This window comes from Microcaecilia unicolor, chromosome 6 (assembly GCF_901765095.1).
Source record: "Microcaecilia unicolor chromosome 6, aMicUni1.1, whole genome shotgun sequence".
NCBI classification, from domain to species: Eukaryota; Metazoa; Chordata; class Amphibia; order Gymnophiona; family Siphonopidae; genus Microcaecilia; species Microcaecilia unicolor.
Genome location: NC_044036.1, coordinates 219548180 through 219563400, shown reverse-complemented (window position 1 = coordinate 219563400; position 15221 = coordinate 219548180). Strand labels below are relative to the sequence as shown.

Below are 15221 nucleotides of genomic sequence, written 5' to 3'. Positions count from 1 at the left end.
GTACTTGAACCATGTCCTCGAGAGGGGCGTCGAGGAGTTGGCTCCTGCCTCAACTCAAACGAAGTTTCCTCCACAGACATCAAGGAGGTAGCGACTTGGGTGGCATGCACCACAGGCTGAGGGCCAAGTGGGGTTGCAACGGGTGGCAGGGTAGGCGCAAACACTCACAATGCCGATGCACACCAATTGCAAAAAGGCCATCCAGCAGCTCAGGAAGCAAGGCCTGGATACGCTCATCGAGGGCAGACACCAGAAAAGACTGAGGTGCTGGCTCCGAGACAGGCTGCAGAACTGGTGGGGCCGAGATGAGTCAGATCCTGGCTGCTAGGAGACCTCCTGGATAGAGGGGGAGCGGTCCTTCCAGTGCAGATGCTTCTCGGGTGCCAAATCCCTTGATGTCCTGGTGCTCCCGGCACCATGCATCAAGGACTACCAATGCTTCTTGGCTTTTGCCTGGAGCTCAGCATCGAGACTCCTCATTGCCGATGAGGACAACATCGAATCCTCAAATCACTTCGGGGTTGGGTCCGACACTGGCCAGGCCCAGGGACCCTGCCCAGCAGTCGGCATCAAGACAGGTGGAGACCCACTCGATGCACTGCTCCCAGTGTCATCGGGTCTCGAAGCAGCAACACTTACCGACATTCCCGATTCAGTCTTTGACACTGATGCCAATGCCACCAACCTCAATGCGGATGCTGACGTTGAGGATTCGGACCTTGCTCCAAAAATCTTCTTGCTTTGAGCCTCTCTGGACAGCTGAGTCCTCTTCTTCATCTGAAGATAAAGAACACAATTAGCAGGGCTATGGTCAGGCCCTAAGTGCTTAAGTTACCAAGAATGGGTGTCTGTGCCAGAGATTGTCCAATTGCACTGGGTACACGCTTAAAGCCACTGGGAACTTTAGTGAACATGGACAGAAAAGCCTCCGCAGCCAAATCAAAAGACACGATGGTGCCTGAAAAAATGTGAACGACAGGAGAGAGACGAGGCACCAGAAAAAAGTGAAGGGAAAGACCCTGCCCAAGTTTAGGCCGAAACATGGCCTAAAACTTGAAAAAGAAAGGAAACTTAAAATTAGGGAAAAATAACTAAAACAAGTATGGGTGAAAAGGGGATCGAAGCCCGAAACACAGACACAGCGAAAATTCACCAAAAAAGCCAAAAAGGCACCAAAAAGAAAGCTCTTCCAGACCGGACTTGAAGAGAGATCATTCTCCTCACTGTGATAGAAAAAGAACTGTGGTAACCACACCCTCGCAGCGGGCATGAAGGCTGTTGTTTGTTATAAGCTTCAGACCAGGCAACACGGCACATTACCCAGTTGTGAGAATTAATGGCCTGCTTGTCCTCGGAGAATACAACTTAGGAGAAGAAATGATCTGATACTATGAACTGCACTTAAAAATAACAGACTGCAAAGTAATGCTAAAGGAAAACATTGGCCTGAATGTAATCACAGGTATATTCTGCTAGCTCCCAACCGGACAATGTACAAGGAAACACAACCTGATATATTCTAAGAACAGAGTAACTTATAGAATTTATTTATCTTTTGGTAATAGTACAATAATTTGTTCCATAGCACACAGAAGAGCTCCAGTAGTCTTCAACAGATGTTCCAGAATATGAATAAATGAGAAAATAACCCATAAGAGAATGGTACATAACACATGAGTGACTGATAAAGCCTCTGGCTCCAAACTCCTGAGTGACATACACTGGCAACCGGTATAGCCACTGACCCTGTGTTTCACTGGCCCTGTGTCGAACCCTGATGATGGTGCAGCAACTGATTTTGAATTCCAGCGTGGTACACAGGCAACTGGCTCTATATCCCACTGTCACACCCAGATGAAAGGTACAGCTCCCAGCTCTCTTTGGAGTTAAGACCAAGTCTCAGACTGGAACCGATGTGACTGCTCTAGCATCCCCAGATATTGTTCTGCTTCTGAAGCGGACATCCCTCCTTCAGACTGGAAAATGGACCTGAAGGCATTGGTTACTGCTTCTGGCATTAACTTAGCATTCCTAGTGATAGAAGAAAAAAAATACATAGCACCAGTTATTTGGAATCTCTCCATATGTCATACATACAGTATCCCCTCTCAGTGTAAGCTGTGAACTTCTCTCCCCTACCTACTTTAGGCATGCAGATACCATCCTTTTACACCGTGCTAAACATGTGGAATTCCATCCATTCATCACCAAGCAGACAGAATTCCTCCCCACAGCACCTAATGCATGCAATCCTCCTCTTTCAAAAGCAACAAATGCTGCTTTACCTATGCAATGCTATCAACCAAATAAACCCGGTATCTAAAAATTAATTTCTCTTTGTTGTTCTTCAAGTTTCAAAGTCAGTTCCAACCAACATAACGTTCTTGGAAAATTCAGAATTTATTTTCACAAAATCTAATAGATATTCTTGACTTGTACAAACATTCTTCAATATAATAAAGATGTTTTAAAACTATTCCAACTTGGAAGTTTTAAAACATCTTTATTATATTAAAGAATGTTTGTACAAGTCAAGAATATATACTGAATTTTGTGATAATCAATTCTGAATTTTCCAAGAAAGTCGTTAAGTTGGTTGGAACTGACTTTGGAACTTGAACAACAAGAAAGAGAAAGTAATTATTAGATACAGCCGGGTTTATTTGGTTGATAATTTGGTATCCCTGCTGTTGTTTTTGGACCGTTTAAATTGATTTATCTGTGCAATGCAGCATCCCTGTACACTTTAATGATCTTAGGCATCCTACCTTTTTGTAGGCTGGCATTCAAAAATAAAAGGATGTTCAGTTCCTCACAATGTAACCAGTGTGAGCTAGAACAGCAGAACACCTTTCTGCAGCTAAAAGAACACAGTGAGTGGTGATAATTATAGTGCATGGTTTCTGGGCTGAAAAACAGAGTGGAGTGAAGAAGTAACCAAGTGGTTAAAAACAGCAGGCTGACAATCAGGATAGCTGGAATTCAAATCTTACTGCCTTTCCTTATTATCTTGGGCAAGTCACTTAATCCTCCATTGTCTCGGATACAAAATTAGATTGCAAGCCCTCTGGGGACAGAAAAATATCCACAGTACCTGGATGTAATTTTTAACTATTGCTTAAAAGAACATAGGAATAACCATACTGGGTCAGACCAGTGGTCCATCTAGCCCAATATCCTGCCTCCAATAGTGGCCAACAGGTCAGCAGTACCTGACAGAATCCCAAATAGCAGCAAGATTCATGCTACTGATCCCAGAGACAAATAGTGGCTTTCCCCATGTCTATCTCAATTGCAGACTATGGACTTTTACTCTAGGAACTTGTCCAAACCTTTTCTAAACCCAGATACACTAACCACTGATACCACATCCTCTGGCAAAGTTCCAGAGCTTAACTATTCTTTGAGCGAAAAAATATTTTCTCCTGTTTGTTTTAAAATTAGCACCATGTAACTTCCTTGAGGACCCTGATCTTTGTACTTTTTGAAAGAGTAAAAAATTGATTTTAATTCACCTGTTCTACACCACTCAGTATTTTGTAGACCTCTATCATAATCCCCCTCAGCCATCTCTTTTCTAAGTGGAAAAATCCCAACCTCTTAAGCCCCTCCTCATATGAGAGGAGTTCTATTCTCCCAATCATGTTGGTCACCCTTCTTTGAACCTTTTCTAATACTGCTATATCTTTTTAAAGATATGGCAACCAGACTTGCACACAATATTCAAGGTGTGGTCACACCATGGAGCGATACAGAGGTATAATAATAGTCTCATTTTCTATCCCTTTCCTAGAATTGTTTGCTTTATTGGCCGCCGCCACACACTGGGCAGAAGATTTCAGCATATTGTTCACAATGACACCTAGATCTTTTTCTTGACTGCTGACTCCTAGGGTGGAACTTACTATCAAATAGTATGATTTGGATTATTCTTTCCAGTGTGCATCACTTTGCACTTGTCCACATTAAATCTACCATTTGGATGCCTAGACTTTCAACTTCCTAAGGTCTTCCTGCAATTTTTCACAATCTGCATGTGTTTTAACAACTTTGAATAGTTTTGTGTCATCTGCAAATTTAATCACTTCACTCATCATTCCCATTTCCAAATTATTAATAAATATACTTAATAGCACCAGTCCCAGTACAGATCCCTGGGGCACTCTACTATTCACCCTCCTCCACTGAGAGAATTGCCCATTTAACTGGCCTAGTGGTTAGGGTGGTGGACTTTGGTCCTGATGAACTGAGTTCGATTCCCGGCCCAGGCAGCTCCTTGTGACTCTGGGCAAGTCACTTAACCCTCCATTGCCTGCCGCATTGAGCCTGCCATGAGTGGGAAAAAGTGCGGGGTACAAAAAACAAACAAACAAAAAAAAAACCTGTTCCCTCTGTTTACTATCCATCAACCAATTCCTAATCCACAACAGAACATTGCCTCCTATCCCATGACTCTTTAATTTTCTCAGGAGTCTCTTATAAGGGACTTTGTCAAATGGTTTCTGAAAATCTAGATACACTACATTACCAAACTCACAATTTTCAACATGTTTATTCACATCTTCAAAAGAAATGAAGCAAATTGGTGCGGCAAGGCTCCCCTTGGCTGAATCCACATTGACTCTGTCCCATTAAACCATGTTTGCCTATGTGTTCAGTGATTTTATTCTTTATAATAGTTTACACTATTTTGCTAGCTTACTGGTCTGTAATCTCCTGGATCAGTCCTGGATCCCTTTTCAAAAAAAAGGCGTTACAATGACCACCCGGACAATTTTAACAGATTGCAGATCACTAACAGCAGATCTGCAATTTCATGTTTGAGTTCTTTCAATACCTTGGAGTATATAACATCTGGTCCAGGTGATTAACTTGTCGATTTGGCTCTTCTTCTTTAAAGACCGAGGAAAATAATTTATTCAGCTTCTCTGCTAAGGGCCTGTCCTGATTGCCCCTTTTATTCCTTGATGATCTAATGGTCCCACTGATTCCCTCATAGGCTTTCTACTTATGATACCTGAAAAAGTTATGAGCTTTTTGCCTCTGAGGCAAGTTTCTCTTTTTAGTCTCTTTTGGCCTTCAATGCTTTGCATCTACTTGCCAGTGATTGTGTTGCTTCTTGTTTTCTTCATTTGGACCTTTTTTCCATATTCTGAAAGATATTCTTTTGCCTCTAATAGCCCTCTTTCACTTCTCCCTTTAACCATGATGGCTGTCGTTTGCTCTTCTTTCCACCTTCATTAATACGTGGAATACATCTGGTATGGGCTTCCAAAATGGTATTTTTATGTTTAATCATTTTTTATGAAGATCATACCAACATTATATAACACATTTACATCATCATGGCAGATACTCCAAAACATTCCAGAGTGCTAACGACCATTGTATGCAGACCATATTAAACTTTATTCCCACCCCTTTCCCCCCCCCTTTCCCCCATCCCTCCCCCCCTCCCAGTCCTCCCTACCCCTTCCTACCCTCCCACCCAGGTATCTTCGTTAGGCTTACCTCCCCTCAACCGGCACCAACCTATCATGTGAGTGAGTTAACCAATAAGCTACGAGCTCTACCCGAGAGCGCCTGCACGTACGGTTCCAAAATCTCCCAAAAGCAGCTTCTACTTCTTGGACTACTGTGCACACTACGTGCCTCCATTGTCACCAGTGAATGCAACATATTTCTCCATAGCCAGTATGAGGGCCCCACGTCCTGGGTTCAATGTTGCAGTATGCATTGTTTCCCAATCAAAATAGCCTTATAGAGGAATAATCTCTCCATAGGTCGCAAATCTTTCCCACTCCCCCCTAGTCCTAACACCATACTTCGGGGCAGCAAACTTAGCTTTTTATATAGCAGGGACTCGCAGAATTCCATAATCCTACCCCAAAACTTCTTAATTTCAGGACATTCCCAGAGCATATGATATAGGGACGCTCTCTGAAAATTACATTTAATACACTTGGGCTCTTGTATATTTCCAGTATAATATGCCTGTATGGGGGAGAAATACCCTCTCAAGATTATCCTAAATTGTATCTCCCTGTGTCGAGCACTGGTCACCTTGTATGCAATCTCCTTCAGAAACTGGGCAATGTCACCACTCCTAACCTCCACCCTCATATCCACTGACCACCTCCTGGCCACCTCTCCGTAATCTCGCTGCACCGTTATCATACCCAGTTGTCTATAAAGTACAGACACCGAGGTCTGCTCTCTGCCCGGAGGCAAGAATAAGTTCGACAATAAGTCATATATTCCTCTATCACACTTGTCCCTGTGCAAGTGTGATATATAGCTATGGAGCTGAAAATACTCATACCAACTCACATGCTCTGTTCCCACCATATCCACTAGGGCCTCCCGAGTGATAATCTCCCCCGATTCCTGTATCACATCCACCACCAACACTACTCCTTCCCGTGTCCAACTAATTAACCTCTTTTGGTTCCCCCCTTGCCCAAAGTCCACATTCCCCGTTAATGGAAGCATATCCGTACTATATGGGTTCACCGCGGGAGGTGGTGGAGAGGAAAACGGTAACGGAATTCAAACATGCGTGGGATAAACATAAAGGAATCCTGTTCAGAAGGAAAGGATCCTCAGGAGCTTAACAGAGATTGGATAGCAGAGCCGGTAGTGGGAGGCGGGGCTGGAGGTTGGGAGGCGGGGATAGTGCGGGGCAGACTTATACGGTCTGTGCCAGAGCCAGTGGTGGGAGGCGGGACTGGAGGTTGGGAGGCAGGGATAGCGCTGGGCAGACTTATACGGTCTGTGCCAGAGCCGGTGGTGGGAGGCGGGGATAGTGCTGGGCAGACTTATACGGTCTATGCCAGAGCCGGTGGTTGGGAGGCGGGGCTAGTGCTGGGCAGACTTATACGGTCTGTGCCCTGAAGAGCACAGGTACAAATCAAAGTAGGGTATACACAAAAGTAGCACACATGAGTTGTCTTGTTGGGCAGACTGGATGGACCGTGCAGGTCTTTTTCTGCCGTCATCTACTATGTTTTTAATATATACTGCCATGTGCGTCTCATGGGTTGTAATAAGACATGTTGGCTCCATCCCTTAGGGAGCACTTCACTCTTAGCATGATATGGCCAGAACAATTCTCTCTCATAGCTCCATGCTGTATACTCCTCTGTTTCTAATATCCAATCTGCCAAATGTCTCGACAAACAGGCCCAGTTATATTGTTTAATGTCTGGCAATCCAAGGCCCCCCTCTACTCTTCTCCCATACAGAAATTCCAACTTAACTTTGGCCTTCTTCCCTCCCCAGCAGAACCGGGACACCATCCTACGGAGTTTCTTAAGATCTTTTGTTAGTAACAGAATTGGCAGCTGTCGCACAACATATAGCCATTTTGGAAAAATCATCATGGCAAACAGCCCTACCCTGCCGCTCAACGATAAAGGCAATCCCTCCCACAAAGCCAACTGATGTTTCGTATGATGTAACAGTTCATCCACATTCCTTCTATATAATCGGCTCAAATCCCCTGTTAGAATGTTTCCCAAATATTTAAACGCATTATCCGCCCATCTCTTTTTTTTTTTTTTTTTTTTTTTATTTATAACAATTTTATTACAATAATCAAGTATTCAACTTGTTTGAAAAGTGGTACATTTCAAATCATATATCCAATTTAAATTTTTAAAGTAACAAAAGGAAACTTTGTAAATTGAAATCCCCACTCAAGTCCACAATATGGGATTCAAGAATAAAGAAAGTGGAATTAATAAAAAGAAAAAGAAAAACATTAATAGCAGTCACTTGAGAAATTCGCAGGTTACAAGTTCGGTGTTATAATTTTCTATATTCTAAAGGGAAGATGACATTTTCAAGACTCCGTATTTTGTCTAGACACTAAGAAAGCTGTTAGTTGAGCTGGTTCATAAAATACGTATTTAAAGGATTGGTATTTTACTACACATTTACAAGGAAATCTTAAAAAGAAAATTGCACCCAGCTGTAACACAGCTGGTTTCATCAAAAGAAACTGCCTTCGCTTTTTTTGCGTCTCGCGAGAGACATCAGGAAATATCTGTATTTTTTGTCCTAGGAACATTTTATCTTTATTTCTAAAATACATTTTCATTAACCATGATTTATCCGGTGGCAAAGCCACCGTCACCATCAATGTTGTTGGAATTACAGGATCATTGTCCGAGGATTCTAATATAGCTGAGATGTTAAGATCTTGTTTTTGCTTTTCCTGATTTAATGTTGGTAAATAGTAAATCCGAGAGAAAGGTGGAATCAACTCTTCTTTCACTTCAAGTATTTCTGTTAAATACTTATTTAACATTTCCCTTGGAGATTTAGACAGTTGTCTTGGGAAATTTAATAAGCGGAGATTATTGCTCCTAGCAGAATTCTCCAATAACTCAGTTTTTCTTCTAAGGAAAATTAAATCTTTAATCATAGATTCTTGTTGAGTTTGGAGTTTTTTAACTTCCAAAGTCTTATCATTCTCCGTTTGCTCCAATTTTTCAACTCTAATGTCCAAGTTTTTAGTTTTTTGTTCAAGAGTTACAATGTCCTGATTCAATTTATTTATTTGTGGGGCAACAGTTTTTCCTAGGTTAACTATCAAGGTCCACAATGAGTCTAACGTTACTTCAGCTGGTTTTGCAATATCAAAGGAAAATTGTGTAGGTATTACCTTTTTCTCCAGGCAATTCTCCGGCATCAAACTTCCAGTTTCTTCCACAGTTGATGGAATAAGTGTTTGTGTCTGGGTCTTCTGCTCACTTACATCTGGATCTAATGCCTCCCGGCTCTGTATACTTGCACCACTGTGGGAAAGCAAGTCCAGGGACGCCTCAGTTGGTGTGCTATACCCCGCTGGTTGCGGGGGTGGTTCCCTTAAGTCGGGGCTGAGCGTAAGCTCTAGTCCTGGAGAAGCTTCCGGGCCTCCACTCGCTCCGGCGCTACTCAGCGGGCTGCCATCCGACTGTTGAAACACCGACGTAGTTGGAATCGACGCTGCCTGAAGAAGCGATCGTATGTCTTGTGAGGTAAAAACTTGCCGTTGCGGAGCTCTGGAGGCAGGTCGGCCCCGTCTTTTCGGCATGTTAAATGTTATAGTTCAGAGAGCCGTCGAGTGCAACCTGCTAGCGTCTCAGGAGTGCGGCCATCTTGAATCCCTCATCAGACTGTCTTTAGCTGCCACAGCTAAGGCAGAATGGCTATCCGCCCATCTCAACGGGAACTCTCCTCTCCATTGCTCTCTTACTATATTAGAGGTGGGCAATCCCTCCGACTTTTGGGTGTTCAATTTGAAACCTGAGAATGCCCCATATTCGGCGAAGACCTCCATCAACACCGTCAACGACTGCTCCGGTCGAGCCAGATGGACTAAAAGATCGTCCGCAAAGGCCGAGATCTTAAATTCCCTGCTACCCAATTTCACTCCTTCAATCTCTGGGTTCCCTAAGATTTCCCGAATCAAGGGATCCAATGTGATGGCAAAAAGTAATGGGGACAGGGGGCACCCCTGTCTAGTTCCTTGGTTAATCACAAAACTTTGAGAGTACGACCCATTAACCAACACTCTCGCCGCCGGATTCTTATACAGTATTGAAATCGCTTGAGTGAAATATCCCTCAAATCCATACACTCGCAGTGAGGCAAATAAAAATTCCCACTCAACCCTATCGAATGCCTTTTCGGCATCGAAACTAATTAATAATGAATCCCCTCCTTCCCTACGCATCCTGTCCATTGTGGCTAAAATCAGTCTAATATTTTTCACACTCTGTCTCCCCTGAACAAACCCGACTTGAGGGGCTGCCACTATCCTAGGTAGTACTCTGGCCAATCTCGATGCTAGTATCTTCGCCAATAATTTAGCTTCGCAGCTAATTAAAGATATTGGTCTATAGGAGTCAGGGGATGTCGGGTCCTTCTCTGGTTTCAGAAAAACCATAATATCCGCAAGACGCAAGGACTGCGGGAGCTCCCCCGATTCAACCGAAGTATTGAAAGCATTAACAAGGGATTCTCCTATATCTAACATTAGTATTTTATATAGCTCTGCTCTAAAGCCATCCGGCCCTGCTGCCTTATGTAGTGCACTACCTCTGATTTCGCTAAGCACCTCATCCACTTCTATCAGTTTATTTAGCTCCATCCTCTGTTGCCCCGTAATTCTAGGCAAAGTGACATTCTCAAGATACATATCTGGGTCTAGATCATCAGTGTCATTCTTTGCATACAACCTCTCATAATAATCATGAAACACTTTCTGAATTTCTGCATCGGTGTGTACCAGTGTCCCCCCCTGAGTCCTGATCGCCATCACTCTTCTCTGTCCCCTCGCTCTTTTCACTAATCTTGCCATCATTTTCCCTGGCTTATTGCCCAACTTATGTAATTGAAATTTATAATAAACAGCAGATTTACTTGCTCTCTGATGCAGCAACTCATTCAAGGACGCTTGTGTGGCCAAGAGTTGATCCCCGACATGACCCCCAGAATGTTGCCCATATGCCCTTCTTAAATGTACTAACTGTTTCCCCAGTCTTATGATTGCTTGATTTCTCTGTTTCTTCTTCCTGGCACTAAACGCTATTATTTCGCCCCTTAAGACAGCCTTCCCCGCTTCCCAATAAAGGATCGGTGTGTTTACATGGGGAGCATTATGAATTGTATATTCTTTCCATTTCCCCCTGATATATGTCCAAAATTCTGGATCGTAATACAGATCCAAGGGGAAGATTCAGCGATACTGTTTGCTTTGTGGCTGCTGATCCCTGTATTTGATATATATAGCCGCATGATCAGATATTATCGTCGGATCAATATCGGCCTCCAATATCTCTGCAAAACTCTCTTCATCAATCAGTAAATAGTCGATTCGTGATTGTGTGTGGTGAGCTCTAGAATAATGCGTATAATCTTTGAGGTTTGGATGTAATAACCTCCACACATCTACCACCCCCAATGCGCCACATATCAGGTTTATGCCTTTATTAGCTCCAACTGCCTTGCCCGCACTAGTATGAGATCTATCCATCTTGTGATCCGCTACCACATTAAAGTCTCCCCCTATTATTTTATGCTGTATATCAAACTGCTGAATTTTACTTATGAGGGTCTGATAAAATTGTTTACTATACACGTTAGGAGCATATACATTCACTATTAGAAATGAATTACCATTCACCTTTACCTGAGCCAGTATATATCTCCCTTCCTCATCAAGACATGTTTTTTCTACCACCACCTGCAAAGATTTATGGAATAATATCGCCACTCCTGCTTTTTTCCCTACCGCTGGGGCTTCTAGCATGGTCCCCACCCACCAGGTTTGAAGCTTTGCATGCTCCTGGGACGTTAAGTGTGTTTCTTGTAGGAGTGCTATATCGGCCCCTTTCTTTTTGAGGCTATGAAGTATTTTCTTTCTTTTTATAGGAGAAGACATACCCCTCACATTCCAGGAGTAAACTTTAAGTCCCATTACGTTATACCTGTTGATGCTGGCCTTGTCAAGTATACTACATCTAGTGACCAGCAGGCCCGGCGTCCCAGCAGCGCCGCTCCCGCTGTTCTGCCCCACAAATGCTCATTAATCCGCTCCCTCACCTCCATTTGTGTACACTGTATTGCCCGTTGAGATTCAACTACCCAGGTCCTACCCCTCCCTATCCCCCCCAGGCCCTCCCTCCTCCCAGCTCCCCTTCCCCTTCCCCCCCCTCCCGTTCCAAAAGGTAATCACGATATAACACCCACACTCTCCCAATCAACATATCCCCTACCCATCAACTCCCCCTCCCATTCCCAGCATATTATACAGGCACATCTACCTCATATCATCCATCATACTAATCTTTAGCTATCTGTCTCCCTCTCGGAAGACAGAAGCCTATTCCAGATACATTTAACTGTATAGACCCCTTCAAATAAAACCCAACAGAAAACTTAGACATTTTTATAATCCCATATACACATGCATCCTCAGGACTCCTGCTGATGAGCATACATAGAATCCACTGTACAATCTGCAGATTCCCACGTTTGCAAATAATCTCGATCAGGCGCGTGCTCACTCCGGAGATCTACTCCAATCCAGCTCATCCACTCAGACTCTCCAACTGCACACTTTCAATCTTTGGGACTTTCTCTCCAATTTCGTTTGACATACTCTGGCCAAAAATATCCCAGCTACTATATCCAACTTTATCTGTCCTTCCCTCTAAGGGAATGCTGGAGTCTCTGGATCATAGTTCTGTGCATGCTTCCAACTTATAAACATATCTAAAACCTTAAACTCAAAAACTGGTATTATCCCATATGCTCATTCAGCCGTGAACCTCCATCCGGTGCTCAGTCCAAACGCCCGCAAACCGGACCCCCGAGGCTCTATCCACTTGTGTTACAAACTGATCTTCACTCTTCCCAGCTTTCAATATCTCACTTCTAGGTTTTTTCATGGCGTATCCTGCGCATTCCCGTGTTGCTGCACATATTCTCTCACTGCCTCCACTTTATCAAAAAATTTTGTAACTCCATTAATAGAGATACGCAGCTTTGCAGGATATAGGAGTGCAAACTTTATCTTTTTCTGGAACAGGTCCGTGCACAATGGCGTAAAAGTTTTCCTCAATGCTTGCACCTGTTGAGAATAATCCTGAAAGCATAGGATTTTCTTACTTTGATAAGTCAGGGTGCCCCCGCCACGTATCGCTTCCAATATAGCTTGCTTAAGTCGGAAATTGAGGATTTTCAAAATCACCACTCGTGACCTGGTCTCTGATGGACGTAGAGGCCCCACTCTATGGGCCCTCTCCACACAGAAATGATGTATTTTGTCCTCTATATGCAGGGATTGTGGCAGCCACCCCTCCAAGAATGCAGGTAATTCTTTGTCCATTAGTGACTCTGGGAGCCCGACTAACCTCAAATTATTTCGCCTGCTGCGATTCTCTAAGTCGTCGAGCTTGGCCTCCAGGCTCTGCACCCTTTTCTCCATTTTCGCGGTGATCTCCTTCTGTGCCTCTGCTGCCTCCTCGACCTCCGATACTCGCTGCAGTCCTTCGTCCAGCTCCAAACTCATGCTATCAATGCGCTCATGAGCTTCTTCCGCTCTATCATAAAGTTGTTGTAATTTCTTATCTAGGGCCGCCTCAACCGCCACTGTGATCTCGGCAGTGATCTCTGTCATCCATACAGAGCCTGCTGTAAGTTCTCCGAGATCACGCTGGTCGGCCATTTTGTTGTCAGCCTGCTTGAGTTTATCTCGCTCCTTTCTGACTGTTTTTGTCGCCATTCCGCTTCCTCTCTCGGTCTTTCCTATCGCGGGTCAATTCCCCCAGCTGATGAGATCAAAGCTGTGCCTTTTTCCGCCGTGGGCTTGCCGATTCAGCCGATTGTTGGGTTAAGTGGGCACAGAGCTGAGCTTACCAGCATCTGCCCTGCACCATGGCGTCACGTGATCTCCCCAAAATGGTATTTTTAAACCACACCCATGCCTGATTTAAAGTCCTAACCTTTAAAGATGAGCCTTTCAGCTTTTTTTAACAAACCATTTTCCTCATTTTATCATAATTACCCTTTCAAAAATGAAATGCTGCTACAATAGATTTCCTGAAGGGGTCTTTTACAAAGGCGCGCTAGTGTTTTTAGCACGTGCTAAACGCAAGTGCACCTTTTGTAAAAGGGGCCCTTAATGACTAAATTCAAAATAAACAAATAGCCCAAACCTCTCTCTCTATATAAGTACATAAATATTGTCATACTGGGAAAGACCTAGACCAAAGGTCCATCAAGCCCAGCATCCTGTTTCCAACAATGGCCAATCCAGGTCACAAATACCTGGCAAGATCCCAAAAAAGTACAAAACATTTTATACTGCTTATCCCAAAAATAGTGGATTTTCCCCAAGTCCATTAATAATGGTCTATGGACTTTTCCTTTAGGAAGCCGTCCAAACCTTTTTTAAACTCCGCTAAGCTAACCACCTTTACCACATTCTCTGGCAACGAATTCCAGAGTTTAATTACACGTTGAGTAAAGAAAACTTTTCTCCGAATCGTTTTAAATTTACTACATTGTAGGGTCATCGTATGCCCCCTAGTCCTAGTATTTTTGGAAAGCGTAAACAGACGCTTCACATCTACCCGTTCCATTTCACTCATTATTTTTTAGAGCTCTATCATATCTCCCTTTAGCCGCCTTTTCACCAAGCTGCTTTAGCCTTTCCTCATAGGGAAGTCGTCCTATCCCCTTTATCATTTTCGTCACCCTTCTCTGCACCTTTTCTAATTCCACTATATCTTTTTTGAGATGTGGCGACCAAAATTGAACACAATATTTGAGGTGCGGTCACACCATGGAGCGATACAAAGGCATTATAACATCCTCATTTTTGTTTTCCATTCCTTTCCTAATAATACCTAACATTCTATTTGCTTTCTTAGCCGTAGCAGCATACCGAGCAGATGTTTTCAACGTATCATCAACGACGACACCTAGATCCCTTTCTTGGTCCGTGACTCCTAACTTGGAACCTTGCATGACGTAGCTATAATTAGGGTTCTTCTTTCCCACCTGCATCACTTTACACTTGCTCACATTAAATGTCATCTGCCATTTAGACGCCTAGTCTCCCAGTCTCGTAAGGTCCTCTTGTAATTTTTCACAATCCTCCCACGATTTAACGACTCTCTAGCAATTTTAAACATTCACCCCACTCTTATAACTCAGAGTAATTTTGTAACAGGGTGACTAGACAGGGAAGGCTCATGTCATGCCAATTTTTTTTTTGTTAAGGTAACATACATACCTCTGAATCTTTATAAAAATACCCCATTGGAAAACATGGGCAGATGTGTAACCTTGGAGTCATCTTTGATTCCTCTCTCTCCTTCTCTGCACATATTCCACAGATCGCCAAAACCTGTCGATTCTTTACCTACAGCATTAGCAAAATCCGCCCCTTCCTTTCTGATTATGCTACCAAAACCCTTATTCACACCCTTGTCACCTCTCATTTGGACTATTGCAATTTACTTCTCACTGGTCTTCCGCTCAGCCATCTCTCTCCTCTCCAATCTGTCCAAAATTCTGCGGCAAGACTTATTTTCCGTCAGAATCGTTATTCCCACACTAGCCCATTCCTCAAGTCACTTCACTGACTCCCTGTCCGCTTCCGCATACAGTTCAAACTTCTCTTACTGACCTTTAAGTGCATCCACTCTGCAGCCCCCCCTTAC

General features: G+C 43.5%; 1 protein-coding gene across 5 annotated transcripts in view; it reads right to left on the bottom strand.

The window, feature by feature from the left end:
* Window positions 1–1949: 1949 nt before the first annotated feature.
* The window catches only part of NDOR1 (NADPH dependent diflavin oxidoreductase 1), a 390824-nt gene continuing 377552 nt past the window's right edge, over window positions 1950–15221 (bottom strand). For 4 of the 5 annotated variants that reach the window (XM_030206227.1, XM_030206230.1, XM_030206228.1 and 1 more), the window contains one exon: window positions 1950–2031. The gene's annotated coding sequence lies outside the window, so the exon portion shown is untranslated. The remainder of the gene's footprint in view (window positions 2032–15221) is intronic. The other variant, XR_003942469.1, reaches the window with a different exon arrangement.